We start from the raw sequence: 12,960 nt of genomic DNA on the forward strand, positions 1-12,960 counted from the left end.
GAACTAGACAGTGCTGGAAGAAAATGTTGGTTAGTAATACCATTCTTCCTTAGCAATTACCTTTTTTTCATTTCAGGAGAGCTGTTGTGCAATTCCCATTTTAACAAGTTCCCATTATAGCACATCCCTCCAACACTTGCTTAGGAAACTGGGAGGATTGCCATTCCCACAGATCTTATTAAAGGATAAGAATGACAACCATAGCATGAGTCATAATGATACATTGCTGATGGCCTAGCATGTTTCTTCAAGCTTGGTTACTCTGGATTCATACTGATGATTAATTTCAGCTATCTTGGAAGTGAGCTAAACTATCTCTATATCAAGTATCTGAATGACCAATCCAGGTCCTTTATGGTACTTTTTCCTATGTGCTATTTTTTTTTTTTCAAGATTTTATTTATTTATTTGACAGAGAGAGACAGAGTGAGAGAGGGAACACAAGTAGGGGGAGGGGAGAGAGAGAAGCAGGCTTCCTGCAGAGCAGGGAGCCCGATGAGGGGCTCGATCCCAGGACCCTGGGATCATGACCTGAGCCGAAGGCAGAAGCTTAACGACTGAGCCACCCAGGCCCCCCTATGTGCTATTTTTTTTAAAGATTTTATTTATTTATTCCAGAGAGAGAGAGAGCGCGCCAGCGAGTGGGGCAGGGCCTCGAGGAGCAGAGGGAGAGAAAAAAGGACAAGCAGACTCCACACCGAGCACCAGGCTCGATCTCAGGACACTGAGATCATGACCTGTCAGACACCCAACTGACTGAGCCACCCAGGTGCCCCCCTATGTGCTAATTTTTAAAAGCCTCAATTGGTTCAGGTATAAGCATTGCTTTATGGCCTGAATTTTTTGGAAGGAAGATTGTTGTGGACTGATTGTGTTCCCCCAGTATTTATATGTTGAAGCCCTAATCCCCAATGTGATTATATTTGGAGTTCGGGCTTGGGAGGTAATTAGGGTTAGATGAGGTCATGAAGGTGGGGCTTTCATAATAGGATTACTGTCCTTCAAAGGAGACACAAAAGAGCTCACTATCTAACTCCACCAGTGAGGACACAGTGAGAAGGTGGCTGTCCTAAAGCCCAGAAGAGAGCTCTCATCAGTAACTGAATCAACAAGCACCTTGATCTCAGACTTCGCAGCCTCCAAAACTGTGAGGAAATAAATTTCTGTTGTCTAAGCCACCCAATCTACGGTATTTTGTTATGGCAGCCTGAGCAGACTAATACATGGGTGAAGTGCGATTCAGAAAAATTGAAGGCGAACAGTAAGTACTTGAAAGACAAAGTCATCCCTTAAAACATAAACATAAATGTAGGGTTGTCTAATTTGTAGGAGCTTATTGTATAAATGGAAACACATTAAACACTGTGCACTTAATTTTGTTTTTTTACTTTATCTTGGATGTCTTCCATAGCTGCTGCTCAGTTTTTTTTCTTTTTTTTTTAATTATTATGTTCAATCAGCCAGCATATAGTACATCATTAGTTTTTGATGTCGTGTTCAGTGATTCATTAGTGCGTATAACATCCAATGCTCAACACATACAACACGTGCCCTCCTTAATACCCATCACCCAATTACCCCATCCCCCTACCCCCCCTCCCTTCTGTAACCCTCAGTTTGGTGCCTAGAGTCCAGAGTCTCTCATGGTTTGTCTCCCTCTCAATTTCTTCCCATTCAGTTTTCCCTCCCTTTAAAGGCTATACTGTATACATGGCATGGATGTATGATAATTTAGCTATCCAGTCCCCAGTTGATGGACATTTAGGTTGTTCCAATTTGTCACTATTACAAAAAATGTTGCTGTGAACATCCCTAGGGACCTTGTCAACACGGTTCTATAGGAGAGTCATGTAATTAGGATTGCTTACCACAGAGGTTATAATTAAAACATTGATAGGCTCAAAGAGGCCCTCCAAAATGTGCTAATTTATACTTCGAAGGGTTTGTGCACTACATTATTTCTATAGTAAATTGAATAGTGTCCCCCAAAATTGACATCCATCCAGATAGAAACTCAGAATGTGACCTTATTTGGAAATCGGGTCTTTGCAGATGTAGTTAGAAAGATGAGGTCATTTTGGATGATTGTGGACCCTAAATCCAAGGACTGGTGTCCTCATAAGAAGAGAGGAAGACGCACAGATATACAGGGAAGAAGTCCATGTGATAATGGAGATAGAGATGGGAGTGATGCAGCTATAAGCCAATGACTGCCAGAGGCACCAGAAGCTAGGAAGAGGCCAGGAAGGATTCCTCCCTAGAGCCAGCAGAGAGCGTATTCCTGTAATGCCTTGATTTTGGTCTTTAGCCTCCAGAACTGAGAATGACTATATTTCTGTTGTTTTACGCCACCCAGATTCTGATACTTCATTATAGCAGCCCTAGGAAAAAGATACAAGTTTCTTTCTAAAAGAGGTCCATTCAAATGAATCAAGCTAACCAGGGTTAGCTTAAATGGAAAAAAATAACAAGTAATAAAATAATATCACCAAAGCTGCAAATTAAATTCTAAACTTTCAAAAATTTGCACAAAAAGTTTTGTTCGATTTCCTAATTGCTTATGATTGGTTCCTTTAATAAAGTGATTTTTACAAATTAATTATGGAAGAAGGACATTTATTATATAAAATGGAACATACAGTTCAGTAAAAAAAGATAACAAACCATAGCATGCAAAAAAAAAATTTTTCCCCATGAACATTTTGATTCAGACTCTTCCAGACTTTTTTGATTTATATTTAGACTAACTTAGCATACTGTTTTATAACATGCTGTTTCATGAAGAGCCGTTTTTTTTTTAAAGATTTTTATTTATTTATTTGAGAGAGAGAGTGAGCATGAGTGCGGTGGAGGGGCAGAGGGAGAGAATCTCAAGCAGATTCCCCGCTGAGCACGGAACCCCATGCAGGGTTCCACCCCAAGACCCCAAGATCGTGACCTGAGCCGAAGTCAGACGCTTAACTGACTGAGCCACCCAGCTGCCTTGCAATGTTTTCATTTTTTAAGAAGGCAAAGAAAATGGTATGGCTTAATCTTTATTTCAGTTTTTTACAATTTGTCATTTATAGCTCTTGCCAGATGTTCGGGCTCTGTTGCTCTCATCCAGCCCTGACCAATCACGAGGCACCCACCCAACTTCCACACTCCTCTCCACCCAACCCACAGCTGGAGCCACACCCCATCCCCCAGGACCCATGCTAGTCCTGCTGCTTTTTTCAGATTAGAGTAATTCTTTAGAATATTTCTTTTTTCTCCCCTTTAAAGGATTCAGAGTTTGGGTAAGTTTGGGCAACACTGTATACATCTTTCTTTTTTTTCTTTTCTTTTTTTTAAGTTTTTATTTATTTATTTGACAGAGAGAACAAGTAGGAAGAGAGGCAGGCAGAGGGAGAGGGAGAAGCAGGCTCCCCACCGATCAGGGAGCCCGATGTGGGGCTTGATCCCAGGACCCTGGGATTATGACCTGAGCCAAAGGCAGCCGCTTAACCGACTGAGCCACCCAGGCACCCCTACATCTTTCTTTTAGAGACTTTCAATTAATGTTAGTATTTTAAAGACTGAGAAATACTACAGTAAATAAATATTTGCTTAATATTTGTTTAATCCAAGAAAGCCTTTTTTTTTTTAAAGATTTTATTTATTTATTTGACAGAGAGAGACACAGCAAGAGAGGGAACACAAGCAGGGGGTGTGGGAGAGGGAGAACAGGCGTCCCACGGAGCCAGGAGCCCGATGTGGGGGCTCAATCCCGGAACCTGGGATCATGACCTGAGCCGAAGGCAAACACTTACTGAGCCACCCAGGCACCCCGAAGAAAGCCTTTTTTTTTCTTTTTCTTTTTTTCCTCTTTTTTTTTTTCAATCTATCAATATCTTACAGAACTGGTGTTGTGAAGAACATAGCTAATTTGGGGTAGGAACTTGAGCCAGTTTAGGCTCAGACTCAGTTTTGTCACTGCAAGAGTGGTTTCACCTTTGTGTCCAGCTCTGAGAAGTGGACTTCAGTCTTGTCATCTTCCTACAGCCCCCATCTCTTGAGGCTGGGGATCTGCTTTGCTCTTCCAAGTCTCCTTTCCATGGACATTATCCTGCTTCTTATAATTGCTGTCCTGCCCATTTCATTGCCTTCCTGCCTGTCCCCCTGCCCTTGAACTCCTCTCCACAAGGCCTGTTTGTCTTGAGGCCCCAGTAGGCGTGAATCCCACAAGCAACTGCATGGTTGGGTTTGTGTTGCGTATGGCCATAGGGTTCAGATGCCATGTACTGAGTAGCAGGCCATCAGCACCACAGTGAGTCTGTTTCCCACCACTGGCCCCCCTCCTAAAGCTGGTGTAATTCCAGGGCTCTGCTTTCCCAAGACAGCACGCAACCATACATCCTGTATTCTCTCGGAAAAATCACCGAACAGGTAAAGTTAGGGGGGAAATGTTTTGCAGAGAGAGACACAATCACTGCACTAGGCACTATTGAAGTGTTTTACCTATGTTACCCTACTTCCCAACAACCCCGAGGAGAAGAATATTATTATCCCCACTGTGCAGTTCAGGTAAAAATGGAGAGGGCCCAAAAGCAGCGATCCAGGCTTCTGATAGAGATGAGCTTTGCTCCAAAGCTAGTGTTCTTTCCTCTCTAACATGCTGCTTCCTACCATCTTCTACTTGATGACAGTGTACCCTAATTGCAGGAAATCTACTGGGAGAAGGAGGGAAATGATCTCTTGGGATGCAGATTTGAAAACCTATAAACAGCGGATATCGTCACCTGCTTTCCATCTGTAGAGGTGTAACAGAGAGCTGCATCAGAAACTTTTTTTTTTTTAATTTGACAGAGAGAGAGGGAACACAAGCAGAGGGAGTGGGAGAGGGAGAAGCAGGCTTCCTGCGGAGCAGGGAGCCCGATGGGGGCTCAATCCCAGGACCCTGGGATCATGACCTGAGTCAAAGGCAGACACTTAACTGACTGAGCCACCCAGGCGCCCTCAGAAACTGTCTTAACAAAAGGATCCCCTACCAATCAACAATCTCCACCACTCCTACCCTCCAAATCCTCCCCCGCCCCCCAAAAAACCCCTGCTGCTTCTGCACCATTGAGGGCATCAGTCTGTGGTGGTGATTGAAATAATCATGAATCTGGTAAACTACGAGTGAGATTTGCTCATTTCCACGGCTACGGCCTTACCAGAAATGTTCCCTAATGCCATTCCTTCCTCTACAGTCTACACAGGAAGGTGGGGAAGGGAGGAACAGAAAAAAAAAGGATTGATTTCCCACTATGACTGCCGAAGTCAAGTGCCTGGAATTTTCCAAAGGCTCTGAGGCTGAGCAGTGGATGCAGTTTCTTACGGAATGGATGAGCTATTGCTGTCTTTTATTTAGGTCTTTTCAAGCATTGTCCTTTATCAGGCCTGGCATCAGTCGGCATTGATGAGAATGACACACAGCACAGTAAAAGCTATGGCTCCCTGAACCTCTGGTCTGAACTACAACACTTTCATACCTAACGTTCTTGCCATCAATCCTCTCTTCCTCCCACTAGCCATCTTGCAACCCAGTGACAGATTAATCCTTCTGAAGTACTGATTTAACTTCATCACTTCCTCCCTCAATGCCTATGCCTTTTTTTAACTGCCATTTTTATTATGTACGTTTATATTAATTGTCATGGATTGACATATGTAATATGATATTGCTCATAAAAAAGCAGTTTACAAAGTTGTAAGTAGGATATAATCTCATTTCTGTTCTTAGATATAGCTACATTTGCATAGTAAAATATCTGAAAAAAACATATATTCAAATGGAAATTAGTGCTTATCCATGAGTAATAGACTTTTAAGTGTTTCTAGTGATTTTTTTTCTTTCCCAAAAACCTTTGCTTGATCACTCCAGATCTTCACAACCTGTCAAGTGACTACATACCTTTTCAGTCTTTGCTCTCGCCACTCTGCAGAGCTACCTCCACTCACTCAAATTGGGAGAGACAGTGGTCCTAGAACTTACTTTGCACTCCCTCCCCTGCCCCTCAAATTTCCAGAGCACCCTGCTTGTCAAAATCCTGCCCAGCTTCTCAAGCCTGGTTCAAATCTTCCCCCACGATCCTCCCCAATGGTCCAGTTAGAAGGAGGCATAAGACTTTGCATGAGAATTCTTTTCTCATATGAGTGTTTATGGTCAGGGTTACTCTATACACCCCTGAATGACATCCATACCCCTAAGAAAAACAGATGGGGTGGGGGCAGAAAGCCTGACTTACCTGCCTGTTCATTCAGAGACAAGGAATATAAGGTATTCAGAAGGAAGGAATGAGGGAATGGCCAGGGAAGTAAATTCCCTTGGAGACCGCTCAAGGTGAGGGTGAGCAGTGCACGCCTTTCTCTGCACAAGGACTGGTGGAGGGATAATAAAAATATGTATGGGCTGCACTTTTTTAAAATTTATTTTTTTAAGTAATCTCTATACAGATTGTGGGACTTGAACTCACAAACCTGAGATCGAGAGTTGCATGCTCTACCAACTGAACCAGCCAGGTGCCCCCTTTTTTTTTTTTAAATCTTTTTTTTAATCTATAAAAGAAAAAACCTTGATTGGACTCCAAGGGAAAAGAATTCAACTTTGGTGACTAAAAAGTGTCAATGAAGAAAACTGACCTGCATTCTCATCACTAAAATGGTATATATTTCAAACATAGCAATATGAAGGCAAATTTCTTTATTTTCACCTTAAGTTATGTTGACACTTGGCAGCCACATGAGACCCATGGGCCAGGGCTGCTCATCACTGGTATAACCTCAGAACCTGAGTCTAGAGACAACTGTCTGAGAGACTATGCCCTAAGAAGCTCTAGAAATGTGAATATCGGGATTCTCCTCTGGCCTCAGACAACCAGAGACCTTGTTTTAGCTGAGATCCTTCTATGTTGACGCAGCAGATTCCCTTGAGTCCTAGGACTCCGTTATTTGTCTTCTCTCATCAACTAGCCTCCCTTAAGGTAAGGTACTGTGTATTACACTCTTTTCCTCATTTTCTGATGAGGGCCCCACATGGTGCCTTTTGTGGGTCATCAGGAAATTCCTGTTTATGATGATAGTGATGAAGAAATAGCTTGAGAGAAAGTGACTTCACCCATGTGTGTTGGATTTTTATTTTCTTTAAAATAGCACACCTACTTAGTAGAAGTCATACTCAAGAAATGTTCTATGTTGCATACCCCTAGAACCCAGGGTTCCTGCTCCCTTCCCCCACTCACCCTTCTGGAGTCTCTCAATAGTCCCACCTGTTACAGGTGTGGCCCCACACATAGGCATGTGCCTGCTTGTGCTTGGCTCTCAAAGGCATTGCTTATGCAAAATATATCTTAAAAGATTTCTCCCACCAACCTAGAGTAGTGGCCCAAACTTTCATCATTACTTAATTTTTTGCATTAAGTTACTAGGGAAGAAAAATGCATTGTTTTTGGGACGCCTGGGTGGCTCAGTCGGTTAAGCGTCTGCCTTCAGCTCAGGTCATGATCCCAGGGTCCTGGGATCGAGTCCCGCATCAGGCTCCCTGCTCCGCGGGGAGCCTGCTTCTCCCTCTGCCTCTGCCTCTCTCTCTCTATCTCTCATGAATAAATAAATAAAATCTTTAAAAAAAAAAAAGAAAAATGCATTATTTTTATCATCTAATGACATTTTAGTTCTGATTAGTTGTCTACCAGACCTCCCATTACTCTGAACTCCCATAACATTTAGTATATACTTTTATCATTGCACTCACCACAGTGTATTGGAATGATCTCTTTTCCTGTTTGTCCAAGCTGCTATGAGCTCTCCCAGGCTATCTGTGGCAGCTGGTACAATGTCAACCTGGCACATGGTAGGCCCTCAAAAATATTGTCGAACCAAACATGAGCAACCCATTGCTTAGGCAAGCCCTGGACAGTTCAGGAAAAAAGAGCCTAAAAAAAGTGAGTTAAGGAATTTGGTAATTGCAGTGAGGAAACGTTTCATCAAGAATGCACCACTTAGGGGCGCCTGGGTGGCTCAGTTGGTTAAGCGACTGCCTTCGGCTCAGGTCATGATCCTGGAGTCCCTGGATCGAGTCCCGCATCGGGCTCCCTGCTCGGCAGGGAGTCTGCTTCTCCCTCTGACCCTCCCCCATCTCGTGCTCTCTCTCTCTCAAATAAATAAATAAAATCTTTAAAAAAAAAAAAAAAGAATGCACCACTTAGGGGCGCCTGGGTGGCTCAGTCGTTAAGCGTCTGCCTTCGGCTCAGGTCATGGTCTCAGGGTCCTGGGATCGAGTCCCACATCGGGCTCCCTGCTCAGCGGGAAGCCTGCTTCTCCCTCTACCACTCCCCCTGCTTGTGTTCCCTCTCTCGCTGTGTCTCTGTCAAATAAATAAAATCTTAAAAAAAAAAAAAAGAATGCACCACTTGGTTGGCTTCTGCAAGGGGTGAGAGGCCTAGCAGAGACCAATCTTGCTCCTGTCACAATTTGGTTAACCTTGACCAGTGGTTTACCTTTGAAGATGGGTACACTCTGTCTCTACTATGATGAAGAGAATTTTCCTCAGTGATTAAAAGTAGGTGAGGGACAGACCCAACCCTAATCTCATATTCCAGTGTTTCCCACACCAAAAAGCCTGAGCTTGCTTCCGGGGGATAGGGTTTGCATCATACATATTTCTTGTGTTCTTTTTTTTTTTTATTATTCATTTATTTGACAGAGACACAGCGAGAGAGGGAACACAAGCAGCGGGAGAGGGAGAAGCAGGCCTCCCGCTGAGCAGGGAGCCCGATGTGGGGCTCGATCCCAGGACCCCGGGATCATGACCTGAGCCCAAGGCAGACGCTTAACGACTGAGCCACCCAGGTGCCCCCATATTTCTTGTGTTCTTAAAGAGTCTAACACAGAGTCTGACACATATTGGGAACAAAAACATAATAGCTAACAATGGTATAGTGCTTACCATATGCCAGACACATCCCTCTAAGTATTTTATATGTATGAATTCATTTAATTCTCACAGCTGTGAGGCAGATACCATTATAATCTCCATTTTACAGTTGGGCAAATCAAAACACACAGGAATTTATGTGACTTGGTCAAGATCACGTAGCTCCAGGGTCCACGCTTTTAAATACTTCGCCTTAGGGGCGCCTGGGTGGCTCAGTCGTTAAGTGTCTGCCTTCTGCTCAGGTCATGGTCCCAGGGTCCTGGAATCGAGTCCCGCATCGGGCTCCCTGCTCAGCGGGAAGCCTGCTTCTCCCTCTCCCACTCCCCCTGCTTGTGTTCCCTCTTTCGCTGTCTCTCTCCCTGTCAAATAAATAAATAAGATCTTAAAAGGAAAAAAAAAATACTTCGCCTTAGTGCGTTTAAATGGGAGTGAATGAATACCTCTCTCCGTGCACCTCTCCGTGCACTTATAGCAGATTGTTTCATCTCCTGGGACAACATTTAAGGCATGGTCTCCCTCACCAGACTGTCACTAGCTCAGGGTCATTCTTTGATGACCCTCAGTTCCTAGAGCTCAGTTCCTACAGCCTTATTACTTGCCGCCCCATTGCAAAACTACTGTGCGGGCCCGTGGCCACCAGGGGGCATGATGGCCACACGTCCTCTTCCCCCTCTCTCCGGTCCTGCGCGACCCGAGGAGGGCGGAGCCAGCGCTGGGCGGAGCCGGCCAGACCTCCCCGGGGAAGCTATCCCGGCGGGCTGCGCGCGCGGCCGCGTTTGAATGGCTCAGAGTGGGGCACGGCCCGGGAGCCGAGGGACGTCCTGGGCTGCCGGGCGTAGTTGGTTAGTCCCGGGGCTGGGCTGAGGCGCCGCGGTACCATGAGGCGCCGGTAAGTGACCGCCGGGCCTACACGAGCCGGCGCCCGCAGCTGCCCTGCGGAGGCCGCGCGTCTCCTCGCGCCCGGACGCGCCCTGGGCCCACCTGAGGCCCCGCGGCGGCCTCCGCTCGGCCGAGCCGGCGGCGGGGGCGGGGCGGCGAGGACGCGGTGTCCGGGCGGGAGCCCCTGCCCCGGCGCTGCGAGGAGCATCCGGGCGGCGGGCGCTGGAGGCCGCCGGGAGCGGGGCGGGGGCGGGGCGCCACGGGCCCGGCCCGGGCCGGGAGAGGCGTGGACGCGGCCAGCTGTCACTTAATTTATCTGCGGGTGGGGCCGACTGCTGCACGCCGGGGAGGGGGAAGGACGGAACGCGTCTGCGGCGGTCTGTTTGAGGACCTGTTTTCCCGAGCCGCCTAGGCCGGGCCTTGGTATTTCCTTATTTTCTGACGGGTCCGTGGTTCCCTGACAGATAAGCTTTTGTTTAGCAGGACAAAAGCTTGACATAACTGCATAAGAATTGCTGATTGCAACTTTAAAAATCTCATTGTATTTTCTGAAAAGTTGTTTTGTAACAGTACTTTTACAGACTTTTACCACGCTTTTAAATTGGCTTAAATATGGAGATAACAAAGAGTTCAGTTGTTTTCTTGTGGCTTGTAAAGTTCCTTGAAAACAGAGGTGTCTATGTCAGTTTCTTTACAGATTAAAAGAAAAAAAAACTGACAAAAATTAGTTGTGTAATAGTTTAGCACTAGCAAAACATTCTAAGAACCTAGGCCACCTAATAATAGCTTAAACTGTGTCAGTAGTTTATTCTGTTTTGTTTGAACCTGCTTCAGACTTGAATCAGAATTTTATACATTGAGGCTTTTACTTGGCTAATAACTAGCATTGTAATAATAATAATGGTAAGTATTTTGGGGGGGGCGTTCTATATGCTAAGCCGTGTTTGAGAGCTTTATACTTTGGGACGGATACTATTATTATCCCCTTTTTGACAAGGAGGAAACAGACACAGAGAAGTTGAGTAACTTGTACAAGGACACGCAGCAAATATATTTGGGACCCAAGCAGGCTGGTTTCATGCTTTTAACTATGCTTCTTTAACTGCATCCTTTATATTTTGACTCTTTTTACTTTACAAAGCTCTTTCATTTATTTCTCTCAACTGGGGATATATGTGAAGTGTGTTCGTGTATACATATACATTCACACACTATTCAGTTGAGTTCTCTCCTCTTGTTGACTTAAATTTTGTGCACTGAGCAAAAATTCCGCTGGATATTTTAAGATAAATGGAGTTCATAAAGTTCATGTTTGTGTTGTAGTTTATAGTTTTAATTCCTTTATATCATTCCTGACAGTGTAGAGAACAGTTTGAAACCTATATATTATACTTAAAATATACCATTATATATTTTTGTTCTGAAATTCTATTGAGTGGTCACTCTGTATCTGGAGTGATTATACTTATAGCTCCATGACAAGAAATAAAGGTTCAAAGCAAAATCATTTCATAAGAAATCAGCAGTTTACAGTGATTTACAGCAGAGCATTTAAATTTATCAGTTATCATGCTTTTGATTGTCTCTATGCCCAGCAGTGTTAGGTGCAATTGTTTATACAAAAGAAATGTGCCAGGGCAACAAACCTTAGTTTGGGATATGAGATTAACAGCAACAATATAAAATACTGTTGTTTAGTGCAGACTGTATATGGTGAACTGAACTAGGCTGAACAGTATTGCTTCTGCAAAGAACCAGCTACTAAAGGATGGATGTAGGGCATTGAATAGAAGCGTGAATGAGGAATTTTAGTGAGGAAACAGTGTGTCAAAGACTTGGAAGTGAGAATGAAATTATTTTTCTAGGGAACAGTGGACCTGATCTATTTGGAAAGTTCCTTTTGAGAAAAAGGAGATTATGTGGGCAAGACTGAGAATCAGTATAATTGTATAAGACACACATGGGAGGGGCACCTGGGTGGCTCAGTTGGTTAAGCGACTGCCTTCGGCTCAGGTCATGATCCTGGAGTCCTGGGACGGAGTCCCGCATCGGGCTCCCTGCTCGGCAGGGAGTCTGCTTCTCCCTCTGACTCTCCCCCCTCTCATGTGCTCTCTCTCTCTCTCTCATTCTCGCTTTCAAATAAATAAATGAAATCTTTAAAAAAAAAAAAAAAGACACACATGGGAAAGAAGTTTAGGCTTGACATATATGTATAGACACAGATGATTTTGGAAGTTTAAAACTTTTAAATCAGTGGCTCTCAACTGGGGACAGTTTTTGTCCCTCAGGGGACATTTGGCAGTGTCATGACTAGAATTGGGAGAGGTGCTAGTAGCATCTACTGGATAGAGGCCAGGAACGCTGCTGCTAAACATCTTGCAATAAGACAGCCCCTCCATGAGAAATAATTACCCCAAATGTCGGTGGTACTGAGGGTGAGAAACCCTGTTGTGAGCTGATTGTTTATATGGCCAGCCTCTGCTTCATGTAAGTATGAATGATGAATGTTAGGAGCATGAGTACAAGTAATATTAAAGCTAGGGGAAGCTGGCTCAGAGACCTAAAGAAGGAGGCTGCTGTTGGAGTCCTTCGGAGGAGGGGAGGCTGTAAGGAAATAGGATGAGGGTAGTGAGAATGACATGTAGTGGTAAAATGAGACAGTTATTTAAATGACATTTTTTTCTGAGTTTGAAAATAATGTCTCTTCACTGAAAATAATGCATGTTCATTGTAGGAAATTTTGGAAATGTAGAGAGTGTGAAAAAAAAAATTAAAAGCACTTAGAACCTGCCACCCCCACCCCAAGCAGAAAGAACAACTGTTAACATTTTCATGTGGTGGGTTTTTTTTTAAGATTTTACTTATTTGTCAGAGAGAGAGAGAGAAAGTGCACAAGCAGGGGGAGTGGCAGGCCAGAGGGAGAAGCAGGCTTCCCGCCAAGCAGGGAGCCCGATGCGGGACTCGATCCCAGGACCCTGGGATCATGATCTGAGCCGAAGGCAGACGCTTAACTGACTGAGCCACCCAGGCGTCCCTTTTTCAAAAATTTTTTATGCTGATGATTATTTTCCTTTCTATAAAACTAGGATTATACATTTTTCTCCCTGTGGGTTTTTATTGTTCTGCCTTTTTTTTTTTGACTCAGC

At 44.4% G+C, this 12,960-nt stretch overlaps 1 protein-coding gene across 2 annotated transcripts in view; it reads left to right on the plus strand.

Annotated features, from left to right (window-relative positions):
- The first annotated feature begins 9,668 nt into the window (after positions 1-9,668).
- Positions 9,669-12,960, plus strand: part of KATNBL1 (katanin regulatory subunit B1 like 1) — a 37,225-nt gene continuing 33,933 nt past the window's right edge. The window contains exon 1 of one of the 2 annotated variants that reach the window (XM_081830835.1): positions 9,669-9,824. The gene's annotated coding sequence lies outside the window, so the exon portion shown is untranslated. The remainder of the gene's footprint in view (positions 9,825-12,960) is intronic. The other variant, XM_081830836.1, reaches the window with a different exon arrangement.

This window comes from Leptonychotes weddellii, chromosome 9 (assembly GCF_054177405.1).
Source record: "Leptonychotes weddellii isolate Sample4059 chromosome 9, ASM5417740v2, whole genome shotgun sequence".
NCBI lineage: Eukaryota > Metazoa > Chordata > Mammalia > Carnivora > Phocidae > Leptonychotes > Leptonychotes weddellii.